Below are 17,500 nucleotides of genomic sequence, written 5' to 3' on the forward strand. Positions count from 1 at the left end.
CGAGTGTTAAAATAAGTCTCCATAGATCTTGCCTTGGCGCACGTATCATGAGGCATCAAGTTCCGTGCACATAATGAGCACCCTCGCTTAATGGATTTATTCAGTGGTCGGAACTGACGTCCAAGATATGCACTGCGTAACTATACGTTACTGACCACGCCGATGAAAAACGCTTTCAGTTACCATTTTCATGAACATCCAGAAAATTGTTGGAAATCCATTACAGTGAGCGTAGGAGAAAAGAATGATCGTTCATAGCTGTGAGGCCCAGATTGAACCTTAAGTGTTTGTAAGCTGCCGAATAAATTGCCAGTTGTTACTATGAGTTAGAGTATCTTGGGTTGATTATTTATTTTCAAGGTCATTGCAGATTTATTATGTTACTTAGTTCTTGTTAGTTTAGTGTTAGTTCAGTATATATTTTTTTTAATTTTGAAGGGAAAATGTTCCCATCTTTTTAAGTCATGCAGTTTTTTTTAAGCTAGGCTGTATAATTTTATCAATGCTCAAATATGTCTTTTATCATGACGCCAGTATTTTCAGACATGTCTTAGAAATCATGCAACAGACGAAGGGGTCAGGTATCAAAACATCTCCAGGAACACAGTATTCCCGTAAAACCGGGTCGGTCGCGCACCGTAATTGGTCGTTTCCCCCCAAAAAATTTTACTTTTGTTAACCTGGCAGGGACCCCTCATATCGATATCGAAAAATACATATTCCAGTTATATTGTGACTACTATTTGAATAACGGTTCGAAAAGTTGGAGAAGTTTTGAGCAAACTCGAGGAAGGAGAGTCACGAAAACCCGGTGGAAGGGAGGGAGGAGTAGACAGGGTGTTTCTTAGGTTCGACTCTTCAGAACTATACGGAAGATATTTTAGTATCCAACTGTCCTTCTTGTCTAAAGTTGGTGATGATGAATGATAAATAAACTGGACTCGTACATAAGCAAAAATGTCTTATTAACTGGTATTGCTGTAGTGTCTTTTGTATCTGTATACAAATCAATATATATATATATATATATATATATATATATATATTATATATATATATATTATATATATATACACATTGATTTGTAAACAGATAAGTAAATACACTACAGCAATACCAGTTAATAAGACACTTTGCTTATGTATGGGTCCAGCTTTATTTATCAATCATTATGTGTGTCTGCATATATATATATATATATATATATATATATATATATATATATATATATATATATATATATATATATATATATATATATATATATATATATAAAGAATGTTCACTAACCTTAATGAACTACATTCATTCAAATACCCTATTAATTAACTCCATTTGTTTCGTAATGACAACGCTGTTTTCACCTCTCTCTCTCTCTCTCTCTCTCTCTCTCTCTCTCTCTCTCTCTCTCTCTCTCTCTCTTTACATTTTCTTGAAATGGGAAAGGGATGATGTGGTTCTTGGGAAGCGATCGGCTGCCTCCTTTAAGACATTCGGATTGCTCTCTCTCTCTCTCTCTCTCTCTCTCTCTCTCTCTCTCTCTCTCTCTCTCATATCATTTGGAGAATACTTCACTTTACTATCTTTGAACGACAAGGGAGACGAAGACCTTTCGCTTTGTTTTCCCGTTGTTTTCAGACGGCATTCATATTTTTGGGAGTTTTTTTTTTTTTTTTTTGTGAGGAAAAGTTTTAAGAGAGTTTGGAGAATAATGCTGAGGTTTGGCAGTTCGTTAATAATATTGTTGTTGTTGTTTTCATAAAAAGTTGTTTTTTTATTAATGTGAATTGTTTGTATAAAGAGTAAGGAATATTATTATTATTATTATTATTATTATTATTATTATTATTATTATTATTATTATTATTATTGGAAGAAGTTGTTTCTTGAAGAATTTAGTGGCTTTGTTGTTATTGTTATAAGTGTAGTTGTTGTCGATGTTGTTGTTGTTGTTGCAGTTAAGCCACCAATACCCTATTTCTCACCAGAGGTTTCTTTATTATCGATAGTAAAATATGTGAAATATCCCGCCTATACTAAGAAAAAAATAGGCAGCCAAACGAAGTTAATAAAATGCCGAAATTTCCTTTTATGTCCGTCTTTGTCCAAAAATGATCTCCCGCCCAAGATTTACATTGCATTTGTCATAAGATTCAACCCCCACATCCCATCCCTACCTCCTCGGTCCTACCAAATTCTCGTCTCCTCCTCCTCCCTCCTCCTCCTCCTCCTCCCTCCCCTCCCTCCTCCTCCTCCTCCTCCTCCTCCATAATCCGTTCCTTTCAATTTTGTTAAAAGGCTTAGTCTTTGCAATTCATGAATGAAACATAAGATCCTAAATGATGTCTTTGTTTTCTCTTCATTTGTGAATCTCTCTCCCTCTATCTCTCTCACTCTCTCTCTCTCGCTCTCTCTCTCTCCTTCTCTTTTCTGATGCGATCACGGCTCAGGCTTTTCTTACTGATGGGAAAGAAATTATTGTTTTTCTGGCTCTCTTACGATTCGAGTTTTGCTTTGTCGAGTCCTTTTTCAGTTTAGCATAGGAAAGGACTTTTATCTTTCTTCTTCTTTGAATATTTTTGCCGGATAACTTTTGTTGTGTTAATTTTTATGTTAACTTTTTTTAGGTTTAAATTTTACTTCTTTTTTTTTTAGGTTTCAAGGTTTGTTTGATGTCGTCCATTTAGCCTGATTATGGCCACTGTACGAATTTTGTATGGATTTCTTTGAGATTTCAGTATTGACTGAAGTGTGTTTGGCCTTCACTTTATATGGAGCTGGTCGCTTAGAAAAATTTAGTCGGGTACCAATAATAGCTTCTTAACGATAGCATACTTTACTACCGTATATCCTTTAGAAGCTGAATCTAATTACGTCAGCCAGACCCAGAGTGTGTCCTAGCTACCCTGGAAATAAAGTATCTTGTGATGCTGCGTTCATTTTTTTTTTATATATAGAAAGGCCTTGGGGACTGGCATACGATTATCTAGCGTAGGGCTTAAAAAAAAAGAGAGAGATATGTACTTGCAGTAAAAAAGTGAGGAACTTAACTAAAAAGGAAACAGTAGTCACTCCTGCCAAAATAGGTGAGATATTTACCAAGCATTATCTTTTCATTTAAAGTGAATAAGGTCATTGTTCACGAGGCTGCGTTTAGGTTCTTTATTGTGGGAGCCATGTTGTGGCTGGAGTGTTCTTAGATCTTTATCAAAAGTCTGTGGTTAGGATTATAGTTTGATAATCGAGTCGGCTGCTGTCATCATTTAGGCTTGGATCTTCCTCAATTATGTTTCTTGTTACAACTATGACGTTTGTCTTAGCTGTGGTTATGATTATATCTGTTTGTTTCAAAGGTCCTGTCTTTATCATAGCTGTGGTTATGATTACATCTGTTTGTTTGAGGGTCCTGTCTTTATCATAGCTGTGGTTATGGTTACATCTGTTTGTTTGAAGGTCCTGTCTTTATCATAGCTGTGTTATGGTTACATCTGTTTGTTTCAAAGGTCCTGTCTTTATCATAGCTGTGGTTATGATTACATCTGTTTGTTTGAAGGGTCCTGTCTTTATCATAGCTGTGGTTATGGTTACATCTGTTTGTTTCAAAGGTCTTGTCTTTATCATAGCTGTGGTTATGATTACATCTGTTTGTTTGAAGGGTCCTGTCTTTATCATATAGCTGTGGTTATGATTACATCTGTTTGTTTGAAGGGTCCTGTCTTTATCATAGCTGTGGTTATGGTTACATCTGTTTGTTTCAAAGGTCCTGTCTTTACTATAGCTGTAGTTATGATTACATCAGTTTGTTTGAAGGGTCCTGTCTTTATCATAGCTGTGGTTATTATGGGATTACATCTGTTTGTTTGAAGGGTCCTGTCTTTATCATAGCTGTGGTTATGGTTACATCTGTTTGTTTCAAAAGTCCTGTCTTTATCATAGCTGTGGTTATGATTACATCTGTTTGTTTGAAGGGTCCTGTCTTTATCATAGCTGTGGTTATGGTTACATCTGTTTGTTTCAAGGTCCTGTCTTTATCATAGCTGTAATGATTACATCTGTTTGTTTGAAGGGTCCTGTCTTTATCATAGCTGTGGTTGTGATTACATCTGTTTGTTTGAAGGGTCCTGTCTTTATCATAGCTGTGGTTATGGTTACATCTGTTTGTTTGAAGGGTCCTGTCTTTATCATAGCTGTGGTTATGGTTACATCTGTTTGTTTCAAAGGTCCTGTCTTTATCATAGCTGTGGTTATGATTACATCTGTTTGTTTGAAGGGTCCTGTCTTTATCATAGCTGTGGTTATGGTTACATCTGTTTGTTTCAAAAGGTCCTGTCTTTATCAATAGCTGTGGTTATGATTACATCTGTTTGTTTGAAGGGTCCTGTCTTTATCATAGCTGTGGTTATGATTACATCTGTTTGTTTGAAGGGTCCTGTCTTATCATAGCTGTGGTTATGGTTACATCTGTTTGTTTCAAAGGTCTTGTCTTTATCATAGCTGTGGTTATGATTACATCTGTTTGTTTGAAGGGTCCTGTCTTTATCATAGCTGTGGTTATGGTTACATCTGTTTGTTTCAAAGGTCCTGTCTTTATCATAGCTGTGGTTATGATTACATCTGTTTGTTTGAAGGGTCCTGTCTTTATCATAGCTGTGGTTATGATTACATCTGTTTGTTTGAACGGTCCTGTCTTTATCATAGCTGTGGTTATGGTTACATCTGTTTGTTTGAAGGGTCCTGTCTTTATCATAGCTGTGGTTATGGTTACATCTGTTTTATTTCAAAGGTCCTGTCTTTATCATAGCTGTGGTTATGATTACATCTGTTTGTTTGAAGGGTCCTGTCTTTTTATCATAGCCGTGGTTATGGTTACATCTGTTTTGTTTCAAAGGTCCTGTCTTTATCATAGCTGTGGTTATGATTACATCTGTTTGTTTGAAGGGTCCTGTCTCTATCATAGCCGTGGTTATGATTACATCTGTTTGTTTGAAGGGTCCTGTCTTTATCATAGCTGTGGTTATGGTTACATCTGTTTGTTTCAAAGGTCCTGTCTTTATCATAGCTGTGGTTATGATTACATCTGTTTGTTTGAAGGGTCCTGTCTTTATCATAGCTGTGGTTATGATTACATCTGTTTGTTTGAAGGGTCCTGTCTTTATCATAGCTGTGGTTATGATTACATCTGTTTGTTTCAAAGGTCCTGTCTTTATCATAGCTGTGGTTATGATTACATCTGTTTGTTTGAAGGGTCCTGTCTTTATCATAGCTGTGGTTATGGTTACATCTGTTTGTTTCAAAGGTCCTGTCTTTATCATAGCTGTGGTTATGATTACATCTGTTTGTTTGAAGGGTCCTGTCTTTATCATAGCTGTGGTTATGATTACATCTGTTTGTTTGAAGGGTCCTGTCTTTATCATAGTTGTGGTTATGGTTACATCTGTTTGTTTGGAGGGTCCTGTCTTTATCATAGCTGTGGTTATGGTTACATCTGTTAGTTTCAAAGGTCCTGTCTTTATCATAGCTGTGGTTATGATTACATCTGTTTGTTTGAAGGGTCCTGTCTTTATCATGGCTGTGGTTATGATTACATCTGTTTGTTTGAAGGGTCCTGTCTTTATCATAGCTGTGGTTATGGTTACATCTGTTTGTTTCAAAGGTCCTGTCTGTATCATAGCTCTGGTTATGATTACATCTGTTTGTTTGAAGGGTCCTGTCTTTATCATAGCTGTGGTTATGGTTACATCTGTTTGTTTCAAAGGTCCTGTCTTTATCATAGCTGTGGTTATGATTACATCTGTTTGTTTGAAGGGTCCTGTCTTTATCATAGCTGTGGTTATGGTTACAGGTGTGGCCTCTGTCAAGTTTGCAGACCTTGCTTGAAATAAACAATGGTAGTTTTTTTTAATGCTGGAGGTGAAACTTAGACTTAAACTAACAATGGTAGTTTTTTTTAATGCTGGAGGTGATGCTTAGATCTAAATTTTATACCCTGCACTTTATCTTACGTATGATGTCTGCTCCTCTAAGCTGTAGGGATGACATTTATAGGTCACATAAATAATTGACATCTTCCTTGAGATGAGCAGAAAATATTTGTATTCTTTGGCCTTCGACTATAGAGGGTGGAGCAGATAGAAACGAAAAATATTGTGTTTTGTCCTGTGTTATGACAGTTCTTAACTATTTTAAGCGGCATTTGTTCATCTCTTTCTCAGCTCATGAAGAATATAAGGCCATTCCCATTACATACTCCTCGAATGGCCTGATTTAAAAGTAAGTTACACAGCTCTTCCTTAAAGGTCAAGCCTCGAGTTTTCTCTCTTTTTTTCTATTTCTTTCTGTTCCCATTAGGACCTGGTTAGTAAGGGGTATTAGATTGCCTTTCCAGCTGTCTTTTCCATTGACAAATCTTAACTTACAACATGAATGGCATTAATATTCCTATTTGAATTTTATTTTGATAACTTCTTTTAGGGAATTTGCTTCGTAATGTGTGATATGAATCGTTTTTAAGGTTTGTCGCTTTGAGAGAGAGAGAGAGAGAGAGAGAGAGAGAGAGAGAGAGAGAGAGAGAGAGAGAGAGAGAGAGAGAGAGAGAGAGCGCACGTGGTATTTCCTGTTTATTTGCCGTTCGCATGGGATTACATGAGTAGGAAAAGATGTTGCACTGCGCTATAAGATTATAAGATTATTTGCACTGGGCGAAATGTAATGCTTTTGTTAGAAAGAACATCGTGCCTGAGAGAGAGAGAGAGAGAGAGAGAGAGAGAGAGAGAGAGAGAGAGAGAGAGAGAGAGAGAGAGAGAGAGAGAGAGAGAGCGAGCATGATGATGTTTCGGCTTCATTAATTATTGACGACGAGTCTGTAAAAAATGAATATCGAATATGCTTCACATTTTTCTTTTTATTAATGATCGTATTTGAGTCATCTTTCATTTCAGTGACGTATAGAGAGATATCAGTCAGTACAGTACAGCCAACTTAAAAAGACATATTTTGATAACTTCTTTGAGGGAATTTGCTTCGTAATATGTGATATAAATCTTTTTTAAGATTTGTTCTTTTTGAGAGAGAGAGAGAGAGAGAGAGAGAGAGAGAGAGAGAGAGAGAGAGAGAGAGAGAGAGAGAGAGAGAGAGAGAGTTCGAATTAAGGAATACAACATTAGTCGACGTAACATAATTCGTAAAGATGCCACGGTGAAATGTGTTTCAGAATCCGATGCAATCAATAAGCAGTACGACTTGCAAGTCACGACCTTCTTCTCTTGCTCTCTCGCTCTTTTTCATTATTATTATTATTATTATTATTATTATTATTATTGGAATATACCAGATGAACTCAACGTCCCCCCTTCTACAGCATGTCGATCACTTCCACCGTGAGCAGGTCTGGGCTCATCTCGGACACTGGGAATGAATCAAGAGCTTTTAGAAGTTATGCAAGTCACTCTGGGGAGTTCTTAAAAGTTGTGGAGTAAGGGAAGTAAATCTTTCTCCAATGGAGAGGAGCTTCCGGGAACTTTGGCTGACACTGAAAAGCTCTAATCTGCCTCTTCTTGTCTCTGGTCATGTGTCCGTTGACTCCAGCTAACCTTGTTGAGACGTCAGGTTTCGTTTCTGCTACGGGATGTGGTCTTCGGTATGGGGCTTGTGATAATCACTTCAAGATGTTGACATTAGCTGACCCTGAAAATAGTTGTATATGTATATATGTATGTATATATACATACATGTATATGTGTTTATATATACACATATGTATGTATATATATATCCATATATATGTGTGCATATGGTTTAACCGTCGAATGGAGTCGCTGGAAGGTACCGTGTCGAGGGATCGAGACCCGGCGATACCGATCCATTTAGCATTTAAAAAAAATTCCCCTTCGGTGATAATTCCCTATCAGGGATATTCCCGAAGTAGCGTGAATTGGATATTAAGCGACATTTGTAGCTTCATGAATGTGTGTGTATAATATACTTATACATGCACACATATGTATGGATATATATATTAACATGTGCATATATATAGTATATATATATATATATATATATATATATATATATATATATATATATATATATATATATAGTTCTGCACATGCATATACATACAGTGTGTGTGTATATATATATACATATACATATATATATATATATATATATATATATATATATATATATATATATATATATATATATATGTATGTATGTATATAAACCACGAATGTAAATCTGTCTGCTAAAAAGAAGCACTGGGATATGGAGTAACAATACAGAGACCTTGGTTCTCGGATGAGACCTGGATTACAGTAAAGAATTACATATGCTTAGTCATCCTAAAATTGCAGGGTGTTGGCTCTACAAAAAGCATAACATCTATGATAGTTCCCATTAAAAAAACATTGTTTGAAAACGACAGAGAAATATGAACCCCCCCCAAAAAAAATGGCACATAATTATTGAGAGAGAAACTTCTGCATCTTCTAAAGCACATTTTTCTGCAAATTCATTAGTTCCGAACCTCGCAATATCACAAATTCAAAATTCAGCCGGAAATACTTGAACTCAAATCTCGGGATAGAAACGTTGAAAACTGTAGTGCATCACCCAAAATTCTTAATGAAAAGTTACATGTGGTGACCAGTTTGCAGCCGGCTTAGGAGGAGATGGACGAACACAGTTTCTCTGATGTACATTATATAAATATGTATATCAGAGAAACTGTGTTCGTCCATCTCCTCTTATATATGTGTGTGTTTTTAGCCACACGTAAACAATAACCCTGATAATTCCTTCCCGTTTCAACCTTAACTTGAGTGAAATACTGTATACAGAGTGAGAAAGTAGAACAATGCACACATGCTGATATTAAGCAAGTGGAAATCATTAAAAACCTTTGAAGCCACTTTGTAATGAAGTCAGGATAGTCACCAGATAGCAGTTGTTTCGTGCCTCCATTCCTTTCGCTTCCGCGGTTCTGCGTTCTTTCGTACTCGAGAACAAATGGCGGTTTTCCCTTGCCCCGGCATGTGCCGCTGCCCTGGCTCGCCCACTGACTCCTATTTCACGGTGCGATAAGGTCGGTTCTTGAATCCCCTCCTCATTATCGGATCTCTGGGGATCGTATTATCAACCTTGAATGACGAAGTTATAAGATCGTTTTCCAAATGCCCGTGATCTCGCGCGAATGGACCGAATTGTGAACCTTAAATCATGGCGTGGGAAGGACCCATTTGCCTTGCAGCCTCGGGTGAATTAGTATGTCATAGGAGTATATAGGATGTCGGTAATTGGAGGAAAGCAGAGACCCTCCTTGGATCCTCGGGTTTTCTTGAGAGATTACCACCAAAGATATATTCTCTGCTTGGCCGTTTTCATTACTCATTAGGCACATTTTCGCTTGCGCTCTCTCGCTTCGGGTGCTTGTTGGACGCTTTTTGTCTGCTGTAGCTTTGCTTGGGAATTCTAATTGATATAGTTCGTCAGCTGCATAAGTTAAGAGTGAAGCGAAAGGCTTATGTACTGGCAACGGCAGCAATAATTAAATGCAGGACTGCTATGGGACTGACGTTTTTATTTTAGTATAACTGAGACAAATATTAATTTCTTCTCAAGTTGTAGTTTACTCACGTAAATGAAATTCTTTAGTGTTGAATATGTAACTCTCTTTTGTGTTTTTTAATCTTTCACAAAGTACATGCATAGTTAATATGTAGAGTTTTCTTCATGGAATTGATCATGTTACATCATAATTTTCAAAATGTGACCTGTAAATGTGGTATTGCGTGGCACAGATGGTCCGCTTAAAGTTCATACGGCATGAGTCCCGTACCGTAGCTTTTTCAAGGTGCTTTTTTTATTTTTTCATTTTGTGTCGTGCGACCTGTAATAATGTTAAATGATGATACTAGTAGTAGCAGTGCTCATGAAGAATGTAGTACTATTAGTAGTTCTTACAGTTGTCGCAGTGCAGGAATCGTAAGATCATTCTTGGAGATGGCAATGTTATAATAATGATAATACTTTAAAAAAAGACTGCAGTAGTAGGGTATTTTGTCTCCTGCATTTGCCAGAACGTAATTATACTCTGTAAGACAATAGTAGTAGTAGTAGTAGTAGTAGTAGTAGTAGTAGTAGTAGTAGTAGAAGTAGTGTTGATAATCACTACAAACTTCCTAAACCCCCTCGAACCAGAGAAAAGTTGCCAACTTTGTATAAAAAGAAAAAAAATGAGCTTCAATTTTAGTCCCCAAGACTGAACGAAAACTTTGTTGAAAGTTTGAGAGTCTTCAGGAGGGATCTGGGAATATTGACCCTAAGGAAGTGTATGGTCGGTGTTTTGGACAAGAGGGCCTGAAATATACACCGGATTTCGACGATATCCCTAACAGGTGGTTCCTTGGAAAGAGAGAGAGAGAGTAAATGAAGGAGCGAGTGGCTCTATAAACCATAAATGGTTTAGAGTGCTAATGAAAGATCGTTCATTTTAATGATCGGATAATTTTTATTTTTTGTTACTACCACATTTATACTCTACCCACTGAATCGTGGATAAGCCCCATGGGCAGTAAACTTCCAATGGCTGGTTCATACAGCTACGCAAGGGCTTATCAGCAGCTTGTCCAATTCCTATCATTCACTGTTATCTTGTACTCACTCTGCAGTTCTTTTATTCTGTGTATCCAGCGATTTATAGGTCTTCCTCTCCTTCCTCGTAATGCTTCCTGATTATACATTTTTCACCAAAGCGTCGCCTTCCATTTTTCCAACATGACCGAACCACCCCAGTAAACTGTAATCCATCATTTCGTCTACGTTAACCTTGTCAACAACTCTACGTAGGTCACCCTTTTCAATTATTCTTAACCTACATATACTACGGAAACAATTCTACTCAACAGCTTCAACCTTTTCCATCTCATTCTGTATCGAAACTTCACTAACAAATACACACACACACATATGTATATACATGTGTATATATATATATATATATATATATATATATATATATATATATATATATATATATAATAAAGTAGAATCAAAACCTGGTACTTTTGTGCACATCCGTTTACTTGGAATTATTTTTCATGATTAACACGTAGCACATGATTTCCAAAACTTGAGGAGAGTTTCCAATAAGATTGGAATGAAGTCTCACACAAGCACAAATTGATGTTTATAAGTATCTACATGGTTTCATATGTATTCCTTGCCTAATAGTATATAGCGTGATGCTGTTGTTACTTTGACATTCAAGAGTCGGAATTCCAACTGGTGGACGTCTTTTTTTTTGAGAGTTCAGAGGCCTTTCTTTCACGCAAGAAATGGGAGTTCTTAATGCACTCTAAAATCACTTTCAGTAATGCTTCTCATTCTCTCGGAAGACGAGATAGAAATTTGGCTTTTTAATTATTGCCATTTTGATTTCATTCCGTTCATATGTGGTGGAGTGATTTCGTGGTTATGTTCCTTATATAGTTAGTCTGTTGCTCAGCATTAAAAAGTCTTAGTATTGAAGCTTTCGAAACAAGAAATTTAGGTGGAAAACTCATGATCTCAAGTTGATTCTGTATACATACATGCATACTACTTGCATACATTGAGAGAGAGAGAGAGAGAGAGAGAGAGAGAGAGAGAGAGAGAGAGAGAGAGAGAATCTAGGAAAGCTTCAAAGAAGGGAAGAGAAAAGAAACAGAAATCTTAACAGCTCCGTGTTTGAGAGAGCCTCCGGGCTGTATACCTAGACAAAAAGATTGCCGCCGTATTGCGAAAAAGATATCGCATGGCCAGAAGATAACGAAGAAGCGATATATCGTTTTCCCATCAAACAGACTTTTTTTTGGTGGGGGTTGGGGGTGAAAAGGGGGTGGATGGGCCCCAGGAGGGGGGGCCCGCTGCCTTCTTCTCCAGCCTTGTCTTGTCTTGGAAGAGGAGCATGATACTGGGGCAACATCGTCCCAGAATGAAATGCAAACATTCTTAGACAAATATCGCCAAAGGGAAAAGGGAAAGGCGGGAGGATCTTTTAAAAGTTCTTGCGCAGAGAGAGAGAGAGAGAGAGAGAGAGAGAGAGAGAGAGAGAGAGAGAGAGAGAGAAACTTGAGGCTTCTAAGTGATCGTATACATTGATGGATTTGTCGGTTTTCTGAGACAATGGAAAAATTATGTAATTCAGTAATAAGTTGATAAAGGCGAAATCTCCTAAAAAAAAAACCCTACTGAGATTAGGATGGAGAGAATTGAAGATTTCAAGTGGTCACATCTATGCAAACAGAAGTAAATAAATTAATTGGGCGGTTGAGCAAGAAAGAGAAAGATACGTTCTCTCATGTAAAATATATGTAATTTAATTTCACCATACTCGGTGATAAAGAAAGTTTGAATTTTACGTGGTTATTTTTTTTTTTTTTTAGAAGTATATGGCATTGTCTTGCTGAACGTGAAAGCCTATAGTCCTTAATCCGTGGGAATTTTCAGGCTTATGATGACACTAACAAATACGAAGTGAGAAAATAAATTTAATTTTGTATGTCGTACTTTTGTCGGTTTCATTATTTGTAATATCTAGTAATATATATAAACTTTTCACATTTCAGTTAGCCCAGATATAAGTGTGAAATATGTCAAGTATTTGTGGGAAATAAGAGAGAATTATAAGAGATTTCTCTTATCCCCGATAAACCTATAGGAATCTGGCCATTTTTTAATATCACGACACCTGCAACGATTAACTCTAGTTTCCGGAAGTGTATTGTTTAAAAACAAAAGCGAAATGATATGTCAGCCTTGTATCTAAAAAAAAATTCTTGTAAACGAATTTACACGTGAAATAACATCAGGGTCTTAGATTGGTTTTGAGAAGGACTTTATATATCTACTAAAATCTGCCAGTTATTTTTAGTTCCGTTTCATTGCCCATTGTACTGGGAGTTTTAGTTCAAATTACTCTTATTATGACTCCACAGTTATTTCGTTTTTAGTTCCGATTTATTTACCTTAATGATAGGCCTAGCAGGGTTTTGGTTTTCCATTGAATGGCTTCCCCCTTGTTCGGTAATATGTCGGTAATTACATGTATTTAATTTTATACTTATAAAAATCATATTTATTCACATATTTTCTACTGCCTTCTTTTGTGATCTCTTTTTCATTTTTTCACTTCTTTCAGTAGGTCTTGCCTATTTGGCTTGTTCTTTCTGAGTAAATCCTCATTATGAATAATAATAATAATAATAATTCTCACCAGAGAGATAATAATAAGAATAATAATAGTAATAATTCTCACCAGAGAGGTAATAAAAATAATAATAATAATAATAATTCTCACCAGAGAGATAATAATAATAATAATAATAATAATAATAATAATAATAATAATAATAATAATAATAATAATAATAATTCTCATCAGAGAGATTTTATTCCCTCACAGAAATGTGACGATCGATTATTAGTTTTGCATTTGTGTACATATCCACGAAAGCAATTATCCCGAAGGTCTCAGATGACCCTCAGAGCTCTTTGAAAGGAGTGAACTCCCTTGTAACGAAGCGCTGTTTATTGTTTTCTCGCGTCTTCGCGGAGAGGAAGCGTTTTGACTGGCGTCGGGTTATTGCTTCGCCTCTTGTCAAAACTGTTTACCCCCTTCTTCGTTAATGCTCTTTGTTTGTCCTCCGATTTTATAATTACGCTGCGCTAATTGGCTTCGTCCGATTTTTGCCATCCGTCTTGTCTCATTTATTTGAGGGTGGACGTCGGGTTATTTTCGCTCTCTCTCTCTCTCTCTCTCTCTCTCTCTCTCTCTCTCTCTCTCTCTCTCTCTCTCTCTCTCTGTTCAGACTTCATATTTACATCAAATTTATAAAATTCCCAACTGAATCTCTCTCTCTCTCTCTCTCTCTCTCTCTCTCTTCAGAGTTCATATATGCATTAAAGTTATTAAAATTCGCACTTAATCTCTCTCTCTCTCTCTCTCTCTCTACTGTAGAATTTTTGAGAACCTGGTACACATTCAGTGAAGTTGAAAGCGAAGGCTGTGTAGTTTACTATTTTTTTTTTTTTTTAGGCTTCTCTTTCATTCGCGCGTATTTTCATTTCCTGAGCATCTTACTGAGTTTTTCTCTCACGTTTATTACTTTATTTTTCTCTTTATATTGGGCACTCATTGCCTTTTCTATTTACGTCTTTATTTCTTTCTCTCTCCATCCTCCAATAATTTACCCATTTGTCTTTTCCAAACTTCGTACTACTGCCCCTCGTAATTCTCCCTTTCCATATTCCCATTTGCCATATTTTTTCCCATCTTTATTTTCCTCTATTCCCCAAGTTTTGTGTGTGTGTGTGTGTGTGTGTGTGTGTTTCTTACTGCTATCAGCATGCTGGTGACACTACCGTAAATTCTCAGCAGCTATAGGGCGAGAGTTATAGTAATTAGGCTACAGAGAGAGAGAGAGAGAGAGAGAGAGAGAGAGAGAGAGAGAGAGAGAGAGAGAGAGAATAATAATTCTTGCCTACCATGTTTTCATTGATTCATCCCATTAGTTGATATCATATTTATTATGGTAGTGTAGAATCGCAGCATCTGTCTGATCAATTATATAAGTTTTACTTGTTATTTCTCTTGTATGTTTACGTAACTCATGATATTTTCTTTGCTAATTGCAGGTACGTGTTCTGGTGGTGTCATCCCGTCGGCGTGAGTGGCGTAGTGTTTAGTAAGTTAGTTACGCTTGAGGCTGCTATTCAGGTACTGTATGGTATGGATTTGTGTATGTATGGATATGTGTATGTATGTATATATATGTATATATATATGTTTTATATAATTTATAAATACATAGTATATATATACATACTATATACATACATACATATATATATACATACACATACACAGATTATATATATATATATATATATATATATATATATATATATATATATATATATATATATATATATATATATATATATATTTTTGTTTTCCTGTTTCTGTAGACAGTAGTTTCAAAGTATTGCAGGAAAATACATACCTCTACCTCCCTCCTTTGCTCGTTAACTTAAGTTATTTAATTTGTGATTTCTCAAAAAAAAAAGGCTTGCTCGAACCACTTCTTCTTTGTATAATATAACGAAGAACAGGCCTGAAGTCCAAGAGTTCCCATTTGGGAACTTTAGTGGACGACGGATAAGTTTTAAAAGTCTCAGGCTTGGTTTTTTTTTTTTATGCCCGACCCTTTCTCCTTTGTCTGGGTAAGGGGGTAACTTTTTTTTTTTTTTTGCCCATCCAATACTCATTGGGTGGTGTAAGGGGTGGGACTTTTTTTTCTATTCCTTACCGCCTCTTCTTTCTTGGGGTAAAGGATTGGCCTTTTCTATGTCCTTCCACCTCTTTTTTCTTGGGGTAAGGAGTGGGACTTTTTTTATGCCCATCCACCCTCTTCTTTCTTGGGGTAAGGAGTGGGGCCTTTTCTATGCCCATCCACCCTCTTCTTTCTTGGGGTAAGGAGTGGGACTTTTTCTGTACCCTTCCACCTCTTCTTTCTAGGGGCAAGGGAGTGGACTTTTCCCATGCTCATCTACCCTCTTCTTTCTTGGGGAGAGGAGTGGGATTTTTCTATGCCCATCCACCCTCTTCTTTCTTGGGGTAAGGTGTCGGACTTTCTATGCCCATCCACCTCCTCTTTCTTGAGATAAAGAATTGGCCTTTTCTGTGCCCATCCACCTCGTCTTTCTTGGGGCACGGAGTGGGACTTTTCCTGTGCCCATCCACCTCTTCTTTCTTGAGGAAAGGGAGTGGACTTTTTCTATGCTCATCCGCCCTCTTTCTTGGAGAGAGGAGTGGGACTGTTTCTTTGCCCATCCACCTCTTCTTTCTTAGGGTAAGGAGTGAGACTTCATCTGTGCCCAACTACCCATTTCTTTCTCAGTGTAATGGATCGGACTGTTTCAGTTTCCATCCACTCTCCCTGTTCTCAGGGTAAGGAGTGAGGGTTTTTTCACGTCTAGCCACCCTCTTCTTTTTTGGGTTAAGGGTTGGGATTTTTTTTTTGTGCCAAACTATACCTTTCTCTCTTGCGCCAGTAATCGGGGCTTTTCCTCTTTAAAGGGGTTGGTAACAAAAAGGTTGAGCTCAGAGCCTTGCCAGGGTTAGTGTCACTCACCAGTGGTGTGTATGGAAGTATGCAAAGTGGAGGTTCCTTTGACCCAGCTTTTGACCCAGCTTCGACACTGTACGTACCGTCCAAGGGTTGAGCCCTGTCATTTATATATACAGTATATATATATATATATATATATATATATATATATATATATATATATATATATATATATATAAAGTTTATATATATAATAAATATATACATACTTATACATATATAATGTACTGTTCCTGGTTTAGTTGCAGAAGTATGCAGTTTAGTTTTTTAATCCTTTCGAGTGATAGGCGTATCACACATTTAATGCATTTCTAAATGACTAGCTTTATGACTAGAATTGACTGCTTTCATGCAAATTCCAAAAACCTTATTGCTATGTAGTGGAAATTCGATATTGCGTTATATTGAATGAAAAAATACCCGCTCCACTAGACGTGTTTTTCATACTTTTTTTTTTTTTTTTTTTTTTTGTCGCATGAGATTTACAAGTTTTATATCGCCGCTTTGTCTCCGATACATCGGATTACGAAAGATCGGTTGCAGCCGCACGTTGCGGGGAGGGAAACCTTTGAACAACGAATTCATCACAGCTCCCGAAAGCAGTGTTGACGGATTTAACAGCTTTCGGAGTGAGAGCCCTCGCGAGGCTGAAAAACTTCGGTCTGTCGTAAGTTTTCTGGAGAGTTTTTGGGGGGGTCGGAAAAATTCGTTTTGGTTGTTAACTTTGTTAGGGGTTTTTATATACAGGAACTGATGGGACGGGCCGCCTAATGGCTGAGTGCTGTTATATTTACGTTATTTATTTTGAGGTTATGGGTTTACTGGAAGAATGCGAAGTTGTATAAGTATATAGTATATGCTTTCCAGCAGTTAAAGGTCGTGAAAAATGTGGTGCTACAAATTTTTTAGTTTTATTCTTTACAATGTTGAGTATTGCGTCATAGCATCCAGGAATCTGTGAATGAAGAGCATTATGGCAAAGTTCACGACTTGCAGATTTCAGAATTTATTTACGTTTATGTTTTTTCTGTGCTTGTGGAAGTTCGACACATATGAACCTATCGTCCGTAATTTTGACTATTTTACAGTGTTAAGTTGACGTCATAGAATTCAGAAATTTGTGAATGAAAAGGGATAATGGCAAAGTTCTCGGCTTACAGATTTCAGAGTTTATATATATATATATGTATTATATATATATATATATATATATATATATATATATATATATATATATATATATATATATATATTTACTGTGTATGTGGAAGTTCGAAACATGTATGAACCCTATAGCTCGTCATTTTGAAAATATAGCACCTACTCCA

The 17,500-nt window shown here is 36.6% G+C and overlaps 1 protein-coding gene and 1 non-coding gene across 6 annotated transcripts in view; one reads left to right on the forward strand and one right to left on the reverse strand.

Moving 5' to 3' along the window:
* The window catches only part of LOC136840144 (pseudouridylate synthase RPUSD2-like), a 1,228,991-nt gene that overhangs the window by 401,517 nt on the left and 809,974 nt on the right, over positions 1–17,500 (forward strand). The window lies entirely within an intron of this gene.
* Positions 10,515–10,622, reverse strand: LOC136840552 (small nucleolar RNA SNORA5). Its single transcript, XR_010853654.1, has one exon. It is a non-coding gene; the product is annotated as a small nucleolar RNA SNORA5 (small nucleolar RNA).

Source organism: Macrobrachium rosenbergii, chromosome 7 (genome assembly GCF_040412425.1).
Source record: "Macrobrachium rosenbergii isolate ZJJX-2024 chromosome 7, ASM4041242v1, whole genome shotgun sequence".
NCBI lineage: Eukaryota > Metazoa > Arthropoda > Malacostraca > Decapoda > Palaemonidae > Macrobrachium > Macrobrachium rosenbergii.